Genomic DNA, 23,634 nt, shown 5'->3' on the forward strand with positions numbered 1-23,634 from the left:
TTTGCTCTGTGATAAGGGAGGTTGGGTGGTACAGTGGAACTTGCACAGAAATACATCAGTAAAAATGATTTTGCAGCTTGTTCTTATTTAATGGCAGATCAGTGGTGATACAGCTAGTGAATTTTGTGAATGTTTATAGTTCTGTACAAGATAATGAGTGAGTTTACATTAGTGTCTTGATTTGGGTCAGGAGTGTATATTTGAAGTAAACATACTGGATTCTCTCCAGGTAATCATGCTTTCACATGTATTATGAAGCAGTCTTGGAGCATGCAAGCTGGATTATTTTTGGATAAGTAGGTGCATTCTAGGAGAGCATCTACCTCTTAATGGGAGTATTGTCCCTGGAACCAGATCCCTTCTGGTGCTAAATAGCTCCACTCTCAACAATAACTTCGTTGTGGACCTTGGACTTCAATACTGATTGTGTCATTCTGTAAACCTCCTATTTGGCAACACTGTAAATTTTATTTCCCCGTTACTGTTGAATTTTAGTAAGTTAATAATTCTGACAGGTTAGAATTGTTAAGATTTTGATAAATAAGAATGAAACTCATCACAATTTGTTTGCAAGACCCTTAACTTCTAAATTTGCTACAGGAGTGTAGGAGGGTGTCATTTGCCACATACATACAGCAACTAGAATATTTCTTTGAAAGAACAATAGAGGTCACATCTCTTTCTTTAGAATGAATTAACTGTTTGTAATTTAATAAAACCAAATAAACTTTTCCTTTAGCTCTCAGTAGCTTGTGCTGATCAAAACCCAGTGAAACCCGTGACTACATGCAGCTTTTGATGCTAAGGCAGTTGTGTTTGGAGTTAATGAAGATTACTTCTCCCCAGGACATTGGCTTTGAAAGTAGTTACGCTGTGTAGTATAAGTGGAATATGGTCTCAGTGCTGCTTTTCTGTTCCACTCAGATATGCTCATTTAGGTTAAGCTGTCCTTTGACCCATTGCTTAGTCTCTGCATGCACAGTTTGTAATGAGTTTGTATTTCTTCCTTCAAGGAGAGGTCTCATGGTTTGTTGCAAAGTTAGGTTGTCTCTCTGTTACTGTGCTCCATTGAAGAGGAGGTTTTTTTCAAATCCAGTTATTATATATATTTTTCCTTCTTCAGCATGCCTCCCTTCACAATTTGATTGATATAAAACAGAGGAACTTGTGGAAAGCAAAGCAGTACTTATTTCTTAGTACAACGCATTTCCTACAAAGAAACAATTTTAAAAAAATGCATATTAACTAATTTAAGGTCAGTCTGTTCAAGTTTCTATACACATCAGTACAGCCAGAGCCTCATTCTAGCATTAGGCTGGATGTGATAGATCACATCTCTACATTTTTTGGTTTAACCTGGTTTATGTAAATGCCTGGGAATCAAACTCCATTTTTTTATGAGTTCTGCTGTGGTTTTCCATTAGACCAGCAGAAAGAGTTTTGAGATATCTTCTGAATTTACTTAGGAGAGCTCTGTAAGAAACTGCTCCTTCACATTTCATGAAACCAAGCACATTTATATTAATAAACCAATAGTAAGCTGCAGAACTTATGTCAGTAAGATACCACCTTGCTCTTCTCAATGCTGCTCAAGATACCATTCTCAGTACTTGCTGTATTTGTAATTCCTCCAGTGTGAGACTAATGGACTATGGTAGCAGTTTCCTCTTCCACCTTAATATGACTTTTATAGAGCCCACATGTTTATGAAAACCTCCAAATTCATTCCTGTTGTAGGTGGAAAATGTCTTAGTAACTCAATAAGTGACCCACTTACTTTTGAATTGGTACTTGCACTGGAGACTGCAGCAGTGCTATGGTAGCCCATGCTAAGGAGGACACAAGACCAAGACCTTTATTCTTTGTTGTCATTAGTTACTCCGAGTCACTTTAAGAAATTTCTGAGATCACAGCATCATTGATTTGCAGTCACATAAGAAAGAAAATTGAATACATGATAAGATCCTGAGTATTTCTAATTTCCTCTTCATTTGTCTTGTAAATTTGAGAGAATGAATACGCTGGTCCCATTTCCATGCCTGCAGACTTTATTTGAAGATGATCTCTGCATTTCTCACCCTTATGCTGTGCTGCTGTGGAGTGGCTGTTGCCCTGAAAGGTGTCAATATTTGTGGGTAATTTTGAAGCCCTGCACTATAAATTGGGGAAAACGGAAAAAACATTGAACAGTTGCCTTTGGCTGTGAGTGTCCAGTATAGGAACCGAACTAGGGGCATCAGGAGATAGAATTATAAAAGCAGGACATTTATTCTGCAGGATACACAGCAAAACCACTTGAGAGTGCCTCACTGGGGCATTTTATTAGTGGAAAGTGCAGGTTTGTTGTGGTTGTAGTTTGTGTTTTGACCAGAAATGTTTCTTTAAGGGTTTCTTCTCCTGACATTTCCAATTTATATTTTAAAGGCGAATGAATTTTCAGTTATAATTTAAATTATTTTTGTTTGTGGATTTTATTTGCTGTTCCAACTATTAGAGAAATCGTTTTATGGCCTGGAGAGCTCTCCTTAGCACACCAACAAACTTGTGAGTGATTCTAATTGAATTATGAATCATTTCAAAACCACCAGCAACAAAAATCTTGGATTTGTTGTCCTTTTATTTTGTTTTTTTTCTGTATTCTTTCATTTTTAATTCCTTTAATTCACTTTATTAATTTCCATCATCCAGCCATAGAGTTGGAACCAACACTAATGAATTATTTTATGTGCAGTTCACACTGTTGTACACTAGAAACAATAAGAAAGCTGACATAATCTAAATTTCAGAAAGACAAATTTGCAATATTTTCATATTTATCTGAAATCCTGCATCAACAGTGAAGAAGAAAATATTAGATAATATATTTTGTACACACACAAAAAAAGGGATGTATCAGTATGTGGGAAGACTTCAGCATAGTTATTGATTCTGAGCCTGGTTCTGTTCATTTAATCTCTCCCAAATGCTTTGTTTCTGATCACAAGAGTCATCTAGTGCAATTAGTGATTATGAAAATGTCAGCATGCAATTACTCAGAGTAATGAAAATATTCAAAACAACAGCCAGAAGAATATTCAGTAAACACAAGAAATTTGAGGTCAAAGTGGGGAAGTAGTTTTGTATTCAGTTAACATAAAAACAGGGAATCTATGAATAAATTTGCCATTTACCCTGAGATAATACGCTGTGTTTGAAGGTCCCACATCTGGGCTTTTGTTGTGCTGAAGGGAAGAATACTCCAAAGGTACAGACTTTTCCCCAGGAAGATCCTGTTGCCATTTCTGACTTGAATTATTTTATGTGAGCTATTATTGCAATGCAAAAACTGCTTCCCCCTATCAACAATTAAATATTCCTTTGGAATCTGGAAAAAAACATTTGTAAGCTTTTCATTTCCTTTCACACAATTCATAATAGGATGAGTAAAACCTTTCTGTTATTGAGAACTAGGTTTTGTTTCTAGTTTAAGGCATTTTAAGCATTTTTGGAGTAGTTTGTGGTTCTCTGAAATTGCATTTGATTTTAGCCCCTGACTCTACTGTAAGGCTCCACCCTTTTTGCAGTGTTTTTCACGTGCATTTTATTTTCACAAGCATTGCCATGGCTGACGTGACTTGACAGTTATTTCATAACCACATCTCTTATGTTGCAGCTGTGTAGGACAGTTCCCATGTTACTAATATGGTTTTGTTTTTCTGGGCTTGATAATAAAAGGAGGGAGCATATGGCAACAGAGTGATACTTCATCCAGTTTGATGTGTTCTTTAGGAAATGGCTTAGATTCTGAGTCAGAACATGATTTAAGATGTTCCAAACTATATTGGTGGAAGTGATTTTAAACACAAATTCCTCTCAGCTTGTCTTGACACACAGATCATCATCTGACTCAAAGAAGCAAACCCACTCCTGTTTCTAACACGGTACAACCCTTGTTAATGATTCTATGTTTAGTGTTTGAAGCCAGTTGTTTCTGGGGGGTATGGTTGCTGTTCTCTGTTTCATCCCTCCTAAATTTTCAAGTCTCCAAGCCCAGTAAAACAGTAGTTTATTTCAGAATTGATCAGTGTTGGATTGTCATTGTGTTTTTAGTGCTTGGTACCGAAGTGTCTCACACACAAATAAGCAACGTTGGCTGACCCCAACCTGTCCACCTCAAGAAATTAAGCCAGTTTCAGCCTCAGCCCCCAATAACTGAAATTTGCAAACTCACTGTGATAATATCCCCTTTGCCCATCCAGCACTTGCACTCAAAGTCAAAGCACATAGTTCACAGACCTCTGTCCTAGAAGTTCAATATTGAGATAATTATAGCAGAGAAGAATTCAACAAAATGCAAAACCTGGTGATCTTGGATGATTGTCTCAGCAAACAATGTCTCTTGTAAAATATTGATGAATCTTGTACCCATTGAGAGCTGTATTTTTGAAGGTGCCTTCTGCCTGGGATTAATGTTCATGCAAATCTCCTGACACTATTAAGATGTTTAAGATTCATGTAAAATAGTTTCATTGATTCCAAAGGTGCATACTCAATACAAAGCCACTTATGTTGTCATTTGCTAATTAATAATTTAAAAACCAGTTCTGTGTGGCGTTTGGATTTGCATGGTTAATAATGAACTTAGCACCATAATTGAAAGGTATTTTATTTGTGTACCACTGACAAAATTATCAATAATAATCCCATCCAGAGTCAATATTAAGACGTAAATATGTTTCCAGTTGGTTCCTGTGAGTAAATATAAATGTTTATTTATGCTTTTTAAATTACTTCTTCATGTTCAATAGGTTATTTCCAAGCTATCACTGGAACTCACCTTGTTTGTAGTTGAACTGAGGGGCTGCAATGATGTGGATATATTTAACTGATTTTAAGAACTCATATCACAATAAGTATTCAAGCTTAAATGTCTTTTATCCCATTGAGTGGCCTAAGTACATTTTCTAGACAATGAGGTGTTTTTAACAAGATGACCTTTGTTGAGTAAGCATCAATGTGTTTCCCAAATCTGAGTAAAGCCAAGTCTGTGCACAGCTTTAACAAAATGAGGTTAATTTACTCTTCCTAAACTAATTTTTGTAAGGTATAACATGGCATAATTGTGAGAGGCCCAAGCAGCACTTAGAAAGTTTTTGTAGAATACAGGGAGAAAAGCTTTGATGATGGATGAGTCTTTTAACCGAAACATGGGGCACACATTCAACTGACTTTGTATACCTCTTACTGTTATTTACTATGCAGGCTTCAAAATTTCTTACAGATTTTCACATGTCTCTTTTTCATGAGGACTATCAGAAAATACTTCAAACTCCATCGTGTTAGGAATTTGCGTACCAGAAAAGTCTGTCCTAAACCTGGAAAGCTTAACCAACTCAAGTCTACAGTTTTTGCTAGCTTTCATCTTGTTGATACATTTTTAGAGTCAGATGCTTTACATTTGAAGCACAGTGGAATATATATTTTTAATGAACCTTGAAGTGACTCATGCTTTTGAAGTTGATGAAATACCTCCTTGTGTTTTTCTCTACTGTGCAGGGGTGTGAATTTGTGGAGATGAAGATTATAGAGTGACCATTGCTCTTAATCAATGCTATTGGCTGAGTGGTTGTATAGGTCTTGGGTGAGAAAACCCAAAGCCATTGTGGTCACCAAAGTCCAAGGATAGCTTGAAGGGAGAAGATCATGTGAGTAGCAGGTAGAAGGACAGGGAATTTCCTTTTTTTTTTTTTTTTTTTTTTTTAAAGCCTTAAATAGTGCTTCCCCCCAAGGAATTCTTTTTGACAACATCCTAATATTTCCAGTTAAGACTGAAACTTTTCTGGTTGTCCTTTTTTCCCTTGGAAGAGATGACATGCTTTAATTCTCATTTCAATCAATAAATGCAAAAATGCTACATTAAAAAAAGAAGGTTGAAAACATGGTATTAGTGGGAATACAAATCCAGCATGGGAAATACAAATTAAACAGCATTGCAATATATTCTGAGATAGGAAAACACTGAATGTAAGAGTGCTTTGGGAGGTTTAATCAGTCATTACAGATGAAGCTGGCAGGATGGAGAAATGGGAAGGGTGAACCATGTGAGAATTTAACCTTTCTCATGTGAGCAAACAAGCACACGTTTGTCATCCTTATTTTCCAAAGCTATTCTTTTTTCTTCACTCTGCCTTCCAGTATGCCAATAAGATGAGCTATTAAAATGCTATACTTTTTAATTACTAATGAATTGGTCTCATTTGTCAGATGTCTGAAAATGAGAACAGCTTTTTTTTTTTTTTTCCAAAACTCCTTTGCTTCTTTGAATAAATAGCTAGGTGGTCTTTACCTCCCAAGGGGTGTGCAGTCAGGAAAAGGTGGAATTAGGCAATTAAGAAAAAAGAATACAGTGAAATAAGAAGGAGCCTCTGAAAAAGTCAGTGTTATTCTGAACTCCCCACAGCCATTCTGTGGGGTTCCACTTAATTGAGATGAATAACATGGTTTCGTAAAAAGACCAGTGGAACGTTCTTATTTAAACTTTTGAACTAATTAATAGTTTCTCAAGGATGCTCAGCAGTGGGGAAGTTGGAGTACTGCTCATGCTATTACCACATTGTCTGCTGCTGTGTCTAGTTTGTCTTTTCATTGGAAGAACAAAGCATCTCTGATGACACAGGTTTGTCTGTCTGTCAGTAACTATTATTTCTAGGTTCTGCCCATTACCTAAATGCTCTCACAGTTCCAAGACAGTTGTTGCCTTTCTGACCGTTATAGACGGGAGAACAACAAATGTGTAGATTTAATAGTTGTTATTTTCATCTTTACATCAGATAAGAAAGCAAGAGAATGCTTTTCAGCATTTGTATATTTCTTCCTTTTGTGATTCACTGATATGGACATGTTGCTAGAAATTTGCAGGCAACTGATTGTGAATATGAGTTGCCTTCTTGGAGAATGTGACACATCGTCTATGGACACTTCATCCTATCCAAATCTCAAAGATCCCCACCTGTGCATTGATAGAATATTCTCAGAAAATAGTAATCTACTTGTGAAGACAGACTTTTGAATCTGTCTTTTATGCCAGTCAGTCAGCTTTGTGAACATTTGGAGCTTGCTTTTATGAAACATCTTCAGAGTACACAGGAGATGTACTGAACAATGCACCTCTTGATTGCACCTCTCTTTAGCAAGTTCTGGATGCCACCTGCAAAGCACACAGGTCCTTCAGTGCTTCCAGCAACTTAAATGTTTCTGAGTAATTTGATTTCTTCTGTGTTATTATGTCACTGAGTTTGCTTGAATTAACTGCAAATTGGTTTGCTTACAGCTTGTCTATTCTGGATTGACCTTGTGAAAAACCTTGATCACTCTCTGTATTATCACCCTAACATCAGAGTGTAGATACATTTTTATTTCCTCTTTCGTCAGCTTGAGTAAAAGGCCTTCTGTTCCTAGCTGGGAGTTACTATACTTTCTGCAAGTGTTAGACACTCATTTACTATAGAATATCCTTAGATGAATGTAAGGAATTGTAGTATCATGGATAGTGAGTTCCAAGCAATGTCTGAATTGGAGCCACAAAATGCATGGATTTCACTTTGCTCAACACATTTCACATTGCCAGTCTAGGAGCTAAGTTCCAAGAAAGCAATTGTCATGGTCTTGCTAAGTGTTTATAGCTCCTTTTATTATATATGCTTCCTTCACTGACTCTTATTTTTCTGCCTCATGTTGTTTCATTTTCTACCCATCTATGGACCTGTAGTGCATTTTTGCAGAGGAAGTCAGATGTATACCAATCAGCATTTGACATATAGCCATTTAGGGCACTGTTTTTCTTGATAATATGCTTGTTTGCTAAAATTTTTTTCTATCACTCTTTCTCTATTTTCGAAATTCAAGTAGACTTTCTGGATGATTCTGACACTTCAAAAGTTTTTGGCAAACAAGTTATTTAGGAGAAGAAACAAATTTAATCTAGGTTATCCTCTCTGCTCCCTGAGAATAGGTGCCTGCTTAATCCTGTAGAGAAGCAAATACTGTCTTGAACAAAAAAAAAACCCTCTATATTGTAAGACTGCTTGATTTTGTTTATTTTTATTTTTTACCAGAAAGAAAGAGAGATTTTTGCCTTATCTGCTGTGTGAAAAGCTGAATCAATACAAGATAAGACCTCAGAGATATTTTTTTCTCCTGTTGAACTATAGGATAAGCTTGTAACATTTTAAACCTTGGTATACATGCTGCTTTCCATTGAAACCTGTGACTGTAGTAGAGTCTAAAGTCATACCAAAAAGTTTGTTACACAACAGAAAGTGAATAAAACCTAGCAGTCAGCTTCTAAAATGGTCCTTTTCATTAATTAGCCTTTGATATTGATTTAATCATGTATCTGTGTTCATTGTACATGTCTCTGAAATGTTGCTGCTCAGTGGCACATGATGTTAAACAAGCATCCACATGAAGTATTAGCAAGATAATATATCTTCTTCACAGCTTTTTTATGGTTATCTATGTTCCTCATTGTAAAACTGAGACTGGTAGTTTGCAAGAGCAGCCCTCCTTCCTTGGTGTTCCCACAGCAGCTAAAGTATGAGAGGCAAACTGGTGGTGTCTTTAAAGTAGTCAGAAAAGCAAAAGAGAGGGGAAGTGGAAAACAGCCATGTGGTATCTCAAAGGGGACAAGATGGTGAGGTGAAAGATTAAACTAAGGATGTTAAAAACTCATTCAAATAGAAATATCAGGTTCCTTAAAAGCAGTATTGTTAAATTGGTTGTTCCATAAGGCTGAAGGGCTGCATAGCTGAGCTTTTGTACAATATGGAGACTCTACTACCTTTCATAAAAGCACCCAAACATGCATAATATTTTAATGCCACTTTTTGGAATCAAGTTGACATAAAGGTGTTTGACTCTGTTGCTATCATTTTATATGTTGATGTAAAATCATAGACACAGGTTGATTTTCTGGAAAATGCTAGACATATCTTTTGTTTTTTCTTGGCATTTCTGATCTTCTTCGATTCTGAGCTCTTGTAATGAGCTCAAATACTGTAACTCAAATTCCCTTGAAGTCTCTGTGAAACCTGCAGAGCTCAATCTCTTTGAAATATGACATGAAAATTCAGTTTTCTAGTTGCAACTCTCATTTCTGCCTTTACCTTATGTGATTAATCTTGGCTATTGTAAAGCATAGTGGTGAACTATCCAGGTTATTTTTTTTCTTTATTTGGGGAAGCCATAGCCAAAATATTTATGGGCATTGCAAAGTGATTAGCAAGCCATGCTACTTTTTTCTAGCTTGTGGCAAGTTTAATAATGTTCTTTTTATTTGTTTTGCTGTGTTTTATCTTCTAAGCATAGGAAGTTTCTGCCATCTGGAGAACACCCCTACTTGGTGTCTCACAGGCATACAGATTAATTTTTATCATCAAAACAGACCTATTAAAAAGTGAATGTTGGAAAGTGAACAGTCATCACCATTGCATCTAGAATTGTCAGCTGGAATGTTTTGATACTCACTTAAGACAGACTTTTTGTTCTTTATTCTAAGATTTGATAAGTTTAAAAATAAATGGAAAAGGTTCTAAGACAACAATTAAAGTGGATATTCTGTCATCATGTATTTGTTTGTTTTTTCCTCACTGTGAGCAATGGAAGGAGAGCTTTACTGGTTCAAGTGGAAAGAACACTACAAAACACAACTCATTCGCAAACTTATTTCCTGCCTTTCAGATCTATGTGTGTTAATCTTTGTACATGCAGATCATAAACCTACATGCAGCTTGTAAACCTAAGTGAATTCCTCTATCATTATGTGGAATAAATTTTCCTGAGGGCAACAGGACTTAGGTGTGTTACTCTGTTTATCTCCTTGGATTTTTTGTATTCAATTTTAATGATGGAATCTAAATATAATATAGATCCTTTCCCATGTACATAGAATCTTCTTTAAAAAGACTGTTTTTGCTTCCTAGTGTGAGCTCTTTATAATTTTTCTTTCCATCAACCAAGAAGTTCCCTCTACCTTACTGTAATTCTTCTGTGTGTCATTCAAAAAGTCTTATTTCATGGGAAGATTTTTCTGTGCCAGGAAATAAGCTTTTTGATTATTTGACAGATCCCAGAGTCTGATATCTTGCAAAGATCACATTTCTCAGGAAAATGCTGCATCTTGTGAAGGAAAGATTAAATGCTAATTTAATGGCAGCAAAATGCCTGTAGCCTTCTGCCTGGTATACCAAATCCTCTCTCTCTGCAATGTTGGTTATGTTTTTCATGCACAAACCTAGAGGCAAATTATCTTACTGTTTGCACTGGCACAACTGGAGAAGTACCTGAGTCAGGCAGTGGCATCGGAATCCCAGCTTCATTGAGGTTTTGCCTGTTCTCTCTGTTACAATCCATGCAGGGAGCTGAGTGCAATGTGAACAGGATTGTGTTGGCGTTATGCTCTCTTGAGAACATTTTCTGGTAGAAAGGAATAGGAATATTTAAAGCGTACATAGGAGCCTCTTCAAAATTCTCTGCAGCTGTAGTTTGACAATATTACACAGACTGAAATGTTTGCTTATCAGAAAAGCTGAAATGTTTAAAGAACATTGATCTACATTTCCTGTCAGTTTACTGTCTCCATTGGCACAACATTTGGAAGGATTCTGATTTTGTGAAATGGAGAGTGCCTCAGACTTGCATCTGCAGTGAATACTCTGTTACCTCTTTTTGAGCTTTGGAACAATAACTCTTTCCCACCTAAACACAGAATGTGAAACATATGATAGATCTGTGCAAGTTGTTCCTATTTTCCACCTTATGTTATAATGGTAACTGCTGCCAATCAGCAAAACAAGGAAGTTTAGAAATAGCAAATTTCTGAATGCCACAGACTTCCTTAATTTCCTTGAAATTAAGTACAGGCACTGTTCAATTGTTGACATTTTCCAAAGCTGTGTCAGTGTTACTGACACAAGATGTTTAACTGCTTATATCAACTTTGCGTGTTCTGTAAACGAGCTCTGCCAGATCACATGACTGGTTTTCTGGTGTGTATCCAACCCTGGCCAGAAGTTGTGCTAAAGCAATCAGATGGAAAATTTCTATCAGAGTGGGTTTAATTTTTTTTTTTTTAAGTGAAAGAAGCATTTTTTTGCAATAGCTTGCAGCTCACTGAATTGCTGAGCAAGGACATGAGAGGGAAATGAGTAGAAGGTTAAATTATGCAGGACTTGACAGCTGACTTTCAATGAGAATTAGAGCACTGAATTGAATGTAGATACAGAAACTATTAGTTCATTTCTTTCCTATGGTTTCTTTTGTATAACCCCATGTTAATATATAATAGCATCACTTCCTTTAAAGCTCTGAAGCCATGGTCTTATTTGATCTTATTTGTGCGTGTCTTGATGTATAACCATGGTAATCTTCAGCAGTTAATGCTTAAGAAACTGATGGGGAAGCAATAATAGAAGGGTTCCTAATTTCACTACAATAATTCTCCATAATCTGCACAAAACACCGGCTGCATCCTCCTGCTTCTCAGCAAAGATTTAAAAGCTGAGTGAGTTGCCATGTTACTTAAGACTTCATTATTTTTTACAAAGTATACTCCGGAGCATTTGCTAGAACATTATGAAGTATTATCATAAATGATTAAGCTGAACTATAATTGTAAAATATGTGAAAAAAGCACATCTGGCAAGCCTGTTTTTTCACTCCCTAGTTCAGATTCACAGTGGATTCTTCTGACAGTGTGAATAAGTAAGACTCTGTTGCAGGGTAGGCATGTGGCTCCTTGGCTTCTCCTAGCACTGTGGGTACTTTTGCTTGGTCCAATGCGGGGAAGCAGAAACCTGAGTCAGAGGAAATCTGACAGAACTTATGAAACAGGCATGTAGACAAGCAGAAACCTTGTTGGTCATCAAATCCAGTCCCATGCAGCCAGGTTTATGTAATCACTTTTGTACACTGATTAGCTGAACTAGTTGTGAGCTTTTGCATCTTTCCCCTTTCCCCCGCTTGCTTACTGAAGAGTTATGCTGTAATTGCTACCTGAGTGTTTTTTATGGCCAATTTAGATAATTCATTCTTGTGCCTTTAGGTGAAATGGTTTTATTTCCTTGCTGCTGGTTAGTTCTCTGATGAGATAAAATGGGGAAAAAAAACCCCAAACCTTCTTAACTTCCTTTGTGTCAAGTTTTACAAACCAAGAATCTCTTCTTTAAAATAAATTTAATTCCCTCAGGCATACTACAAATGCAGATTGACTTTGTTTTCCCTGGGTGGAATTATATACGTTATTTCAGGTAAGGCTACACTGGCACTGTTTAAATACCTCCCCTGATTTAACCTTTCACAACTGTATTATATTAGTATTATATCACTTTGATTTGAAAATAAGTTCAGGTATTTTTCTTCTGTTTTTCCAAATAATGAGATGTTATTGCAAGTTTCCTATAACATTATTCTGTGGCTGTCAAAGAGAGGTATTCTGTGATGAGATTGGGCCAGAAAGATGGCTGAAGTGGGAAATTCCTAGTTCTTGTTTGTGCTGAGTCTCTGGAATGCAGCATTCATGTGGCATCTGCCTACTACCATTTTCCATTATGTTTCTGTGAAATTTATGGAAACATTTCTGACAGAATTTACCTTTGCAATAACATTGTGATCTTTAGCCGTATCCAGGTCTGATAGTAGAGGTCTTTAACGGACCTTGTTATTGTTTTACTAGGTTTCTCTGAAGCAATTTCAATCACAGAAGATTTGTACTGACTTTCTTCTTATTTTCATTTTTTTTTCATATTATTATTACATATGGCTACTCTACTGCAATTTCATATCTTCTAATGCTTTCAATATGCTTAACAGTTGCTGTTCTGTTTTATCGTGGTTATCTCTGATTCACATTGTTTCTGAGGTTAGAATCATAGAATCAGTGAGGGTTGGAAGGGACCACAAGGATCATCTAGTTCCAACCCCCCTGCCATGGGCAGGGTCACCTCACACTAGAGCAGGCTGGCCAGAGCCTCATCCAGCCTGGCTGCAAACACCTCCAGGGATGGGGCCTCAACCACCTCCCTGGACAACCCATTCCAGGCTCTCACCACTCTCATGGGGAAGAACTTCTTCAAGTCCAGCCTGAATCTCCCCACTTCCAGCTTTATTCCATTCCCCCTAGTCCTGTCACTACCTGACATCCTAAAAAGTCCCTCCCCAGCTTTCTTGTAGCCCCCTTCAGATATTGCAAGGCCACAATAAGGTCGCCCCAGAGCCTTCTCTTCTCCAGACTGAACAGCCCCAGCTTTCTCAGCCTATTCTCATAGGAGAGGTGCTCCAGCCCTCTGATCATCCTGGTGGCCCTACTCTGGACATCTTCCAGCATGTCCAGATCCCTGTTGAAATAGGGGCTCCAGAACTGGATGCAGTACTCCAGGTGGGGTCTCACCAGAGCTGAGTGGAGGGGGAGAATCACCTCCCTTGACCTGCTGGCCACACTTCTCCTGATGCAGCCCAGGATCTGCTTGGCTTTCTGGGCTGCAAGTGCACATTGACAGCTCATGTTAAGCTTCTCGTCCACAGCACCCCCAAGTCCCTCTCCTCAGGGCTGTTTTCTAGCCCTGCCTGTAGTTGTGCTTGGGATTGCCTCGACCCAGATGCAGGACCTTGCACTTTGTCTTGTTGAACTTCATGAGGTTGTCTTGTGCCCACCTCTCCAGCCTGTCAAGGTCCCTCTGGATGGCATCCCTTGAGGTTGTCCTCAATTGACTCCCCAGGACCCTTGTTTTAACATACTAATTTGTTTTTCTTTTTCCTGGTTAATGCCAGTTACATCCTCAACTGCATCGGATCAGATTACCTTTGCTATCTCTGGATTTCTTTGTGTCTCCTTCACTCTTCCTTTGCTTTCCAGCCCCTTCCATCCCTTTTAACTTTTAAAGAAAGTGTTCAAAGCAGGACTCATTTCTCCTGATTAGTGGTCTCCTCTTTTAGGGTTCCTATACAACGTGGCAGTTGGTTACTATTTGTAAAGTATTTTGAAAACCTTAAGTGTGAGTAAATGCGAGTGGCTTCATCTTGCATGACTTTTGCCAGACAGAAGCAGAAGCTGAATATTTTGTAATTAAATCTCAGGGGCCAGAATTAAATTAGGTATTGTATATGCCAAGGTTCACCTCTTCTGCAGGCTTCGCCTTTCAAAGTCTGTATTAGATAATCCTGAAGAGGTGTGGTTGAAAGGTTCACAAAGTTTCCTTATGGAATCCTCATCCTTAGCAATGTTTTTGCTAAGCACTATATTGCTGAATCTGTTGATAGTCTCCCCTGCTTTAATGCTAGGATATGAGGTGAACATACTTGAGCTTTCTCAGTCTCTGTCCAGAGGGAACTCAGCTGAGAAATCTCATGCTGCATGAAGCTATCATCACTTCTCTGCCTAGAGAGCCTGTGCTTGAGCTCCCAGCCCAATCTAACAATACACCAGTGTGTGTTGCTAAGCAGTACAGTTAGGCATATCATGTACAGAGGGGGGCAGTGAGGATTCAGCAGCAGATTTAAATTATCATTTCTGAGCAATTGCATAAAAACCTGGCCTAGAAAGTATTGAATATTTCAAGACTTTAAATAACAACTGGTTTTTTACTTTTTCTGTTCACTGTTGCTGTGTTATGGTAGAGCTCTCCAGGTAGTTCTTTACGCTAGGCTGTCAAGAGTAATTAAAAAAGTTGACACAGACATTAAGGAATCAAAGTTATCTGATGCACCCAGTTTGCAGGTCCCTGCTCTAGGAGTGAAGGCTAGTTCAGAGATTGCAGGCTGGTTTGTGGGACAGGAATACTTGGAAGGTAAGGTGAATTGATTAACCGAGTTGTGTAAGAAAAGCCATAGAGGGGCAGAGCAGAGAGAGGTTCAGTATTCAGCAGCTGTGAAATAACAGGTAACTTACAGATGAAGCTGGTGAGCCAGTACCTTGCAGTTTGTGTACCTATCATTTTTCAGAATATCTTTGGGGGGTGACAAGCAGTATGTTTGTATTTAATAACTCCTGATGGATTTTTCTTCCATAAATATCTGCCACTTTTGAACCTTATATGTTGTTTTAAGTTGGTAAATTTCTCTATTTTTGTAGAAATTCCTAACTTTATAAATTTTAATCTTCTTAGCAAATTCTTATTGCTCCTTCGACCCCTCCACCCCTTGTTATGTTTCAGCAGAAAAGAAAAAAAATCTGCAGGAAAAAAATCCAAGCAGGAATTGTTATCTTCTACCGTAACTTTTTAATGAAGAAGAAAGTGTTATCCCCGTATCACGTGGACAAATTCATCTCAGTGTATGCCATCTCTGTAGAGGAATTGTGTTCCATTACAGAGATGAAGCAGTTGAGGAAGATCTTCATGTACTTAGTCCTTCAGGCTGTTGTAAGTTGCTGGTTATCAGAAAGAAACCAAACCCCTCTATATCCTAAGTGCTAGAGTAGGAAGAAGCTATGTAACTGTACAGTAGATGGGAGAGTAATTAACAGGCCAAAAGCAGGAGGTGCAGGACCAGGGCCTGATGGAAAAGGAGCCTGGCAACAAATAGAAAGAAGAATGGATGCATGCAGAGTTTGGAGGAGATGGAAAGCAAGGTGTTAGAGGTGAGGGCATGGAGAAAAACTAAAGGATTCCTAAGGACTAGAAACAGAAGAAAAAAAAACAAAAGAGGACCCATTAGCAAAAGTTTTTAACTAAGACGACAGTGAGGAGGGAACGGACCTAAGGTCAATAGCTGAGTGGAAAAGATGGGTAAATGGAAGCTAGATGGTATGGCAAAAGAAGAAAGTCTTAGGAAAGCTGAAATTGTATGTTCTTTTTGTCTGTGTTGAGAGCCTCTGATAATTTGATTCCTCTTATGTGTTTGAGATCTTTAGTGACAAAAATCGATCTGATATTTCTAATTTTGAAGCTGCTCCCTGTATTCATTGTATCTGCTTGTGAAGATCAGGTTTGTGGAAATGATAACTAGCATTTGTACTTCAGAGAGGAGACTGTGGCACTGCTTTTCTTTAAGGTTCAGATATCACTGGTTAATAAAGGTCTATCAATCTATTTATGAGCCTACTGCAGACCAAGCATAGAACTGTATGAAGACCTCAGAAATTATTTATGACACGTTTACAGCATAAATAGCTAAGCCGTCAAATATGATTGTAAAGTTCTTCCTCTACTTCTGCACTGTGCTTTTCATTTAATATGGCTTTGTTCAGCTAAACAATTCATAATTAAAATAGGAAATGATGGAAACTTAGCAACAAACCAATCCTGTGATGGCTTTTAATAGCTGTAATAAAATATTGAGAATATAGCGTCTGCCAGTGTGGTGTAGACACATGGACTGTCTGTGACTGTGATCTTAGAGCTAGTTAAAAGTGAATTGAGACAGAAAGGAGACTTCTGGAAATGAAGGGAGGAAGACTTTGGAAATTTGCAAATCTTGAGCCTGAAAAGGCTACTTTTCTTTCACCAGTTTTGGATTTACAGCCTGAGGTGGAATTCACCATGCATTGTTCCCTATAATACTAAACGTGTGTCTCTATGGTGCCTGAAGTTAACTCAGTTTAAAAAAATTAAAATATACATGTTTTGTAAATAACAGACCTGCAAAAAACAGGTATAGAAGATGCCATCTTAATGTGACATCTGTCATTCCTTTAATCTTATCAAATCCATGCCTGCAGACTTCTGGACTGTACAAGTCCCGACATAAATTGATCAAGCTCCTTCCTCAAACAAGTAAAATATTTTGTTCAATTGTTAATGGGATGAGAGAGTTGTACAACTCCATTACACCATAGGTAATGTGTCTGTTGATGTGACTATTCAGCTGCAGCTTAATCATGGCCACTTTATGTACTTATTCCTCTAGCAATGTTAATTTTCAGCTTGAATATATGTTCTCTGGGTGTATTTATGGATAACAATCGTAATAGTTCTCAGCTTTTGTTTTTGGCAAGGTAAACAAATCAGACTCAGACTCCCCGTTCTTCTCACCATCTCAGTAGACTTGCTCTGTACCTATTCCATGGCAAATGCATCTTTCTGGAACACAAGTGCATCCGGTTTCCAGATATTACAAATGAGGACATTTGCTGAAGACTCTGTTTGCTCTTCCCACCCTCACACTATATTGATGTCATGTAATGTTTTGTGATAGACTGGGTTTCTTGCTCTTGTCAGCAGTTCCCAACTGCTAAGTTGTTGTCACAAAATTCTTAGCAATATCAATAATGATCTATTTCTACTGACAGAAAGTGACTGGAAATATTTTTGAAGTATAGTAGTTCAAGCTAGATCATCCCCAGAGTGATACTAAAAATAAAAATAATAACTGGCTTTTAATTTCTTGCTTTAGGAGGTAAAGAGAGAACTTTTTAGTCAGATAAGAGAATTGAGTCAATTTTGTTATTTCTTGGCCCATACAGAATTGTGAAATTGCTGAAGGAAGGAGACAGAGGAAGGAAAACAGAAAACAACCCCCTGTTTCCTCCAACTTCCCTGACGAGTAAAAAATTTCATGCATTATATATATATATATATAATATATATATTAGACAGGAGAGACTGTTTATTTCCTAGCTTCTGCATAAGATTTTTTTAGTAATATTAAATGATCTTTTTCTACATAGAGACTAAGTTTCTCCATGCTTAGAAGACTGGCATGAGAACTTTAATAACTAAATTTTCACTGATTTTATGGAGACTGTCAGTGGAAACATGAAACTGGAATTAAATTCAACACAGTATGTTAACAGTAATTGTGATACACGCACACAATTGTGCACAACAAAAGTTTTGGGTTTTTTGTTTTGATTTACTTTCGTTACCCAGTCTGAGCCTCCTTGGTATTCAGAAGTTTCTTGAAAGTGTCCTGATGTTGATACCCTAAAAAACCCTATTATTAAATTTTTGACTTTTGAATTGTTCTGAAATGCTGACTTTCCCTGTTGCCTTAGTTCCCTGTATTCTGTTTCCAGAAAGATTTTGGCCATGCAAAGAGGTGTAGAAAATTAAATAAGGGAGGAAAAGAAAATAACACAATACTTTACAAGGTCCAGGAAGCCTGGCAAGGGCCTGCCATCAAGAAATGTAATGCAAATCTTTCTTTATGGAGTTTTGGCCTAGATGTCAAAACGATTATACTGGACCACATGTTAAATTGGACTATACATTAATTGCTTAGGTGCATACAAAATACTAATTGGGCTTGCTGAACTGAATATTGGAAGATATTATAGAATATTTAGATAATATTATATTTAATAGCATGAAATTCACTGTGACACTTGTGAATAGTGATGAAATATCTGTATTTCTTTTTGGTTGTCATAAACACCATTGATTCCACAGGGAGGGGCAGAGTGTAAGATCCTCAGCGGAACAAACAATTGGTTTTCTGGTAGCTGTGACAAGTCAACATGGCCTCTATCCTAAGACATTATTTTAGGGGCACTAAGCTTCACAATGCACACAAATTATACATTTGCTTTATGCTAAGCTTAGTGCATAAATGGTGTCTGGAAAAGTCTGTCATGGTTTGAAATACAAAATTAAATGTATGGCTTGGTTTTCTTATATTGATCTCCATACCAATGTACATCCAGTGCCTTTGGCAAATTTTGGCTACAAAACCCTAAAATAACACTTAATTTTCTCACCTATCTTATACGATTGCCTTACTGAGGTATTTGCAGAACTCTCAGTTAACAGGTACTGCCAGTACAGCTGGCAGTTTGCAGCACTCAGTAGTTGATGTTCATCTTTTCTCATATGTGGTTTGGTGAGAAATGGAAACCATCCCTATTTCCCCATCAGCTTCACCTTCAGGCACGAATCATTCACAAAGTGCCCTCCTAGGTGCTTGTAGAGCTGCAACTGTCAGAGTACTGCAGGCAACCTCCTAGAATGCACAGTGGAGGATTGAAGAAGTGCACATGCTCTCTTTCCTCTAACATGGCCAGGAGACATCCAAATTTTGCAGCTGCTCTGTAATATGCTGTGGAGGAGGATCAGAAAGCTTTAGATGCAGTTTGTTCCTCTGTCAGGGAGCATGTGTCTTTGTGAAGGGAGTACGTGTGCAAGTCAAATGCATATAACATCATTCTGAAACTGATAAAAATTCCTTCATGCTGCAGGGAAAATTTCACTCACTGGTGGCCAAAGATGTTTCATATATCAGTTTAACATCTGGTCTTGTTTTATTGATATTGAAATACTATCCCACTTCTCAAAAATACATGAGGTCAAAGAAAGCTGCAGGAGGCACAATTATAATTGCTTTTCACAATGCAAATCGTACTTGCAAAGTGAAGTTTGTTAAGTTTTGGTCTCTATTACACCTGTATTATCCATATGCACTGCATCATCCTATGTGCACTATGATGCATGCTGTTTATTACACATTCCCTTTCTCCTGCCTGGGCCCTGAAAGAAGCAGAGGGAAAAGCGCTGTTTAAAATTACCGAATCACAGAATCATAGAATGGAGGGAATGAAGGGGCAGTTATAAACACCTGAATGTACATATGTTGTTAGCCAAATAACATGTACCAGTAGGTCTTTAGCTCTGAACAACCTGGATGCCTGTGTCAGGAGGAGCATTTTCCTGTCTTCAGAATGACGGATGTCACAATATAGCAGTTATTATGGATTCTAAGTGTTATGGCCTTTCGTAAAGCAAAGGGAATTCTGTCAAGGAAACATTCTACACTTTGCAGATGTTGTGACATGAAAAATTAAGGAACTGTTCTTTCTTACATCTTCTGTAAAATCCCATAGATCACATTTTTCTCTCCTGTATTCCCTGAAGCATATATGGTGTACACCAGAAACTGAAAGAAATTTATATGGGAGGAGACTATGGCACTTCTGTCAGATTCATATCAGGATAGTTTCTTATGCAAGAGAAATTCTCCAGTGGGCATTATCAATCAAATAATAATTACTTTGAGTCACCTGAGCACTTGTTGCTGGTGCTGTAACAAAACCGAGGTTGTTACTTCACAGATTTGGGTGTAGTTGACTATGAAAATCCCTTACCATGACCATTTTAATATCCCAAGTAAGAAGAAAGAATTCTTTGTCTCTGTGATTCTTAACCTAGATTTAGTGTGCTGCTGAGACATTTCTCTGACATGTTCAATGATAGCAGAAAATATGTGGTGGTGCATTAAAAGCTGTAGAGCAAAGGAATTTTGGGGAACTTAATCAGAGCCTTAGGCAACAAAAGGATGTGTAACACTGATATGTACATTTTGCTTTTGCTGTATTTAATGAAAAATGTTATACCAACACTGGTTTTTGTCCCTTATGGTTTAGGAATGCAGAACCAATCCTTTTTATTCTTTGTGTTTTGTGTTTTTCTTCTCTTAATGTTACTTAATCTGGAAATAAAAATGTTTGATTTCTGTCATTCCCTTTGGCTGCTTTGCTTAAGATGGTGCTTAATTGTTTTAACTTAAAAGGAATTGTGCCAGGTTTAAAGGTTTATTATATTTTCATGGATTTTTCTCTAAGATTGCCTTTTTTAAATATGCTTCTCTTTGACACCTGCTGTAGCATTAGGCTTTTCAAAGTTAGCCACCATCCATTTGAGAAGAATTGTTAGTGAATTGTCAAGTTGCCATAAAGACCAAGTTTCTTTTCATGCTCTCCTAGCAGCACTAATCAAGACAATTCTTTTACTCAGCACACGGCAGTAAATGCCTCCTGTTATTACACAGGTCATCAGGAAGACTTGAATGAACTGTGTTGGTTTTGTTGAGCGTGATGGATGCTTATGTTCCTAATTTTCCTTGTGTCGCTGCCAACTTCCTTAAGTGTAATTTTGATAAAGGGTAGTATTTAGAGAACTATTTCTGTTCTCCAGTAGACTCCTTAGTACTTCCCTCAGCTCTGCAGGGTAGGTGTTGTTTTTTCCCTTTTCTTTTCTTTTTGTACAGATGCTGCTACTTGTACTTCAGGTGCTGGTACATTATTGATCAAAGCACAGAGAATGCACAAGTAACATTTGAACTGAGGTTGTACGGATGAGAGAAATTAACTGTTGTCAGAAGCTTACTGTTTTCTATTTCAATTTTGAGATATTTAGGATGTTTCCACTGGCACTATCTTAGAATTATGCCAGTCTCCATTTATCTAAGGAATGATTTATGCTTAAAATTAATCATCTTTCAGCTTCTTTTTCTTTAATGTTTCTCTTCAAGGCTTTCCTTGTACACTCTAGCTTAGTCTCAATTTCCTGATTTCATTTCCTTTGAACACGTTCAACAATTCTATTTTCCTAACCCATTGTCTATTTCAGTAGGTTGCAGTCAAATTTGGTTAGAGCTAATTAGAGAAAACTTGTTTCAGCACTTTAAAGATTATCCTCTCCTTCATGGCATAAATAGTTTTAATAATGAAAGCCACATTCACCTCTTGTCTAGAGCACTAAGACCAATGAATTGGCTGTTCCTGAGGTTATGATTCCTGACCTGAATAAAAGAGCAATAAATCAAAGTATGTTCACTGGCATTGATGCAGGCTCCAACTGTGTGGAATCAACATGCCAGTTCCAAACTGTAATTTCACTAAAAATAACATAGTTTAACAATTTTGACAGCTGTAAACTTGAAATATCTAGGCACACTGTCCATCTTGCTGCATCTCATATGTTCTGTCAACTATGCACCTTCTGAAAACAAAACTAGAAAGATGTTGAACATCTTTCATTGTTTGTTAGGTTTGTCCATCTCTGCCCTCTGCATAAGGAAGCCCAAATTTAATAGTGATCTTTCAAGGGGAGAAATAATTCTGTGGCAGGTGTCTGTAGAATGGGAGTAAGGGTAGAATTTTGGATCCCTATCTCCTGTTTATCACTTCACTTTTCCTTGTCTGTCTGCATTTCAAAGAAACAAAAGACAAATTAGCAACTATGTTAACAGTTCATTAGTTCTAACAGGGGGCATAATGCAACTGCTTCTGCTCTACTCTGTGCTTTGGATAGACACTGACGAAAATTATATTTTCTCCTATTAAGGCCTGTTACCCAGTTTTTAATTCATCCATGCTCTATGCAGCAAATATTTAAGCATATATTTAATATTAGGCACTTTATTTATCCTTCAGGTTTCACAGACTGTATGGGCAGGTTAGAGTTAAAACTATATTTAAATGCTTAGATGAATTAGACATCAGTTACCTCACACTGGGGAAAGATAAATAAAGCAAGCCTCTAAATTTGTGGTTAAGATTTGGTAATGCCAAACTTAACTCTTAATTGGCCATTTCCCTGTCAGAAGAGTATATGTTGCTATGTATTGCTTTTATGCCAGTTAATTGCTCTCTGCTTCACAAAATGCCTGAGGTTGAACCACACTTGGCTTCATCAGAATTCAACATTACTATTGGTCTGTGGGGAGAAAAAAACAGGAATTAGAAGAGACAAAAGCACTGGGGAGCAGTAATCTTTTATTTATGTATAATGCTGTACATTTCCTAACTGTACTGTGAGTTTTCCTTCTAACTCTAACTAATTATGGTGACTGGCATGTGGCTTGTGATGGAGCCTCAGGAGAAGTGGGATACATACAGCTGTTCAGATCTGGCGTATTGCATTCAAGTTTGCATTTACTGGCAGGCCAAACTCTTTCTTCAGTGAGAGAAACAGGACTGTTGCAATTTGTTTCAAGTTGTGTTTGTTGCACAAAAGAAGGTATTTTTAGAGGCAACTGAATTGTTTTCTGATTTATCTAAAGGAGTTGTGCACAAGAAACAGGACCATGGCTCCAGTAAACTGGTTCCACTGAATTACTTGTATGTTCCAGCTCTAACTTGCTCATGTATTGCATTGTATCTGGAGAAAAAAAAAAAGGTAAAAAAGATGATGTCTGCATACAGCAGTAACTAATGAAAAATATATAAATTCATCTAGTGCTATAAAGGTTTATTATTTCTGTATTTGTCCAGAGGAAGGCAAGAGGGAAGAGTGTTTTTGTCTCATCACCATTACTTTTTTCAAGCTCCTAAATGACTGAAGTCATTTTGCAAAAGGCATATTTGCCAACAGTCATGTTTGCTTCATCATTATTAATTTTGTGAGCTCAGGCAGAAGCCTTCCTTACTTTTAAATGTGTACCTGCAGAAAGTGGTAATGATATACTAGACTTCCTGCTCTTGAGGCTAGATTTGTAGCCTTGTTGCACAAATTGAAAGTAAGCCATGTAAATTCTTTCCTCCTCTTGGGAGATATGTGTGATCCTAAGTGCAAGACTAGGAGAAATGTGTTAATTGTTTGACACTTCATCATTTACAATACTCATTAAAGGAGATAATGGTGATGGTACAAATACTGACCTGACAGAATTTTGTAGATCTCCAAGGTGGCCACTGCATTCTTAATATACAGACAAGACTTTTCAGAAGACTCTTTAAAGGTACAGTCCGTCTGTCTACAGCACAAGTAAACTTTTCTTTGTTTCCATCTTCTTTCCATATACATGATGTTAACTCACATTTTCAAAGATGAAATCATGGCTACACTGGGTCAAGGGACTACAATATTACAACTGATATTACAACTATGTCCTCTCTGGTAGTGTGCCATTGCTTTCTAATTTTTGTTTTGCTATTACAAAAGACACTTT

The sequence above is a fragment of the Indicator indicator genome, chromosome 17 (assembly GCF_027791375.1).
Source record: "Indicator indicator isolate 239-I01 chromosome 17, UM_Iind_1.1, whole genome shotgun sequence".
Taxonomy (NCBI): domain Eukaryota; kingdom Metazoa; phylum Chordata; class Aves; order Piciformes; family Indicatoridae; genus Indicator; species Indicator indicator.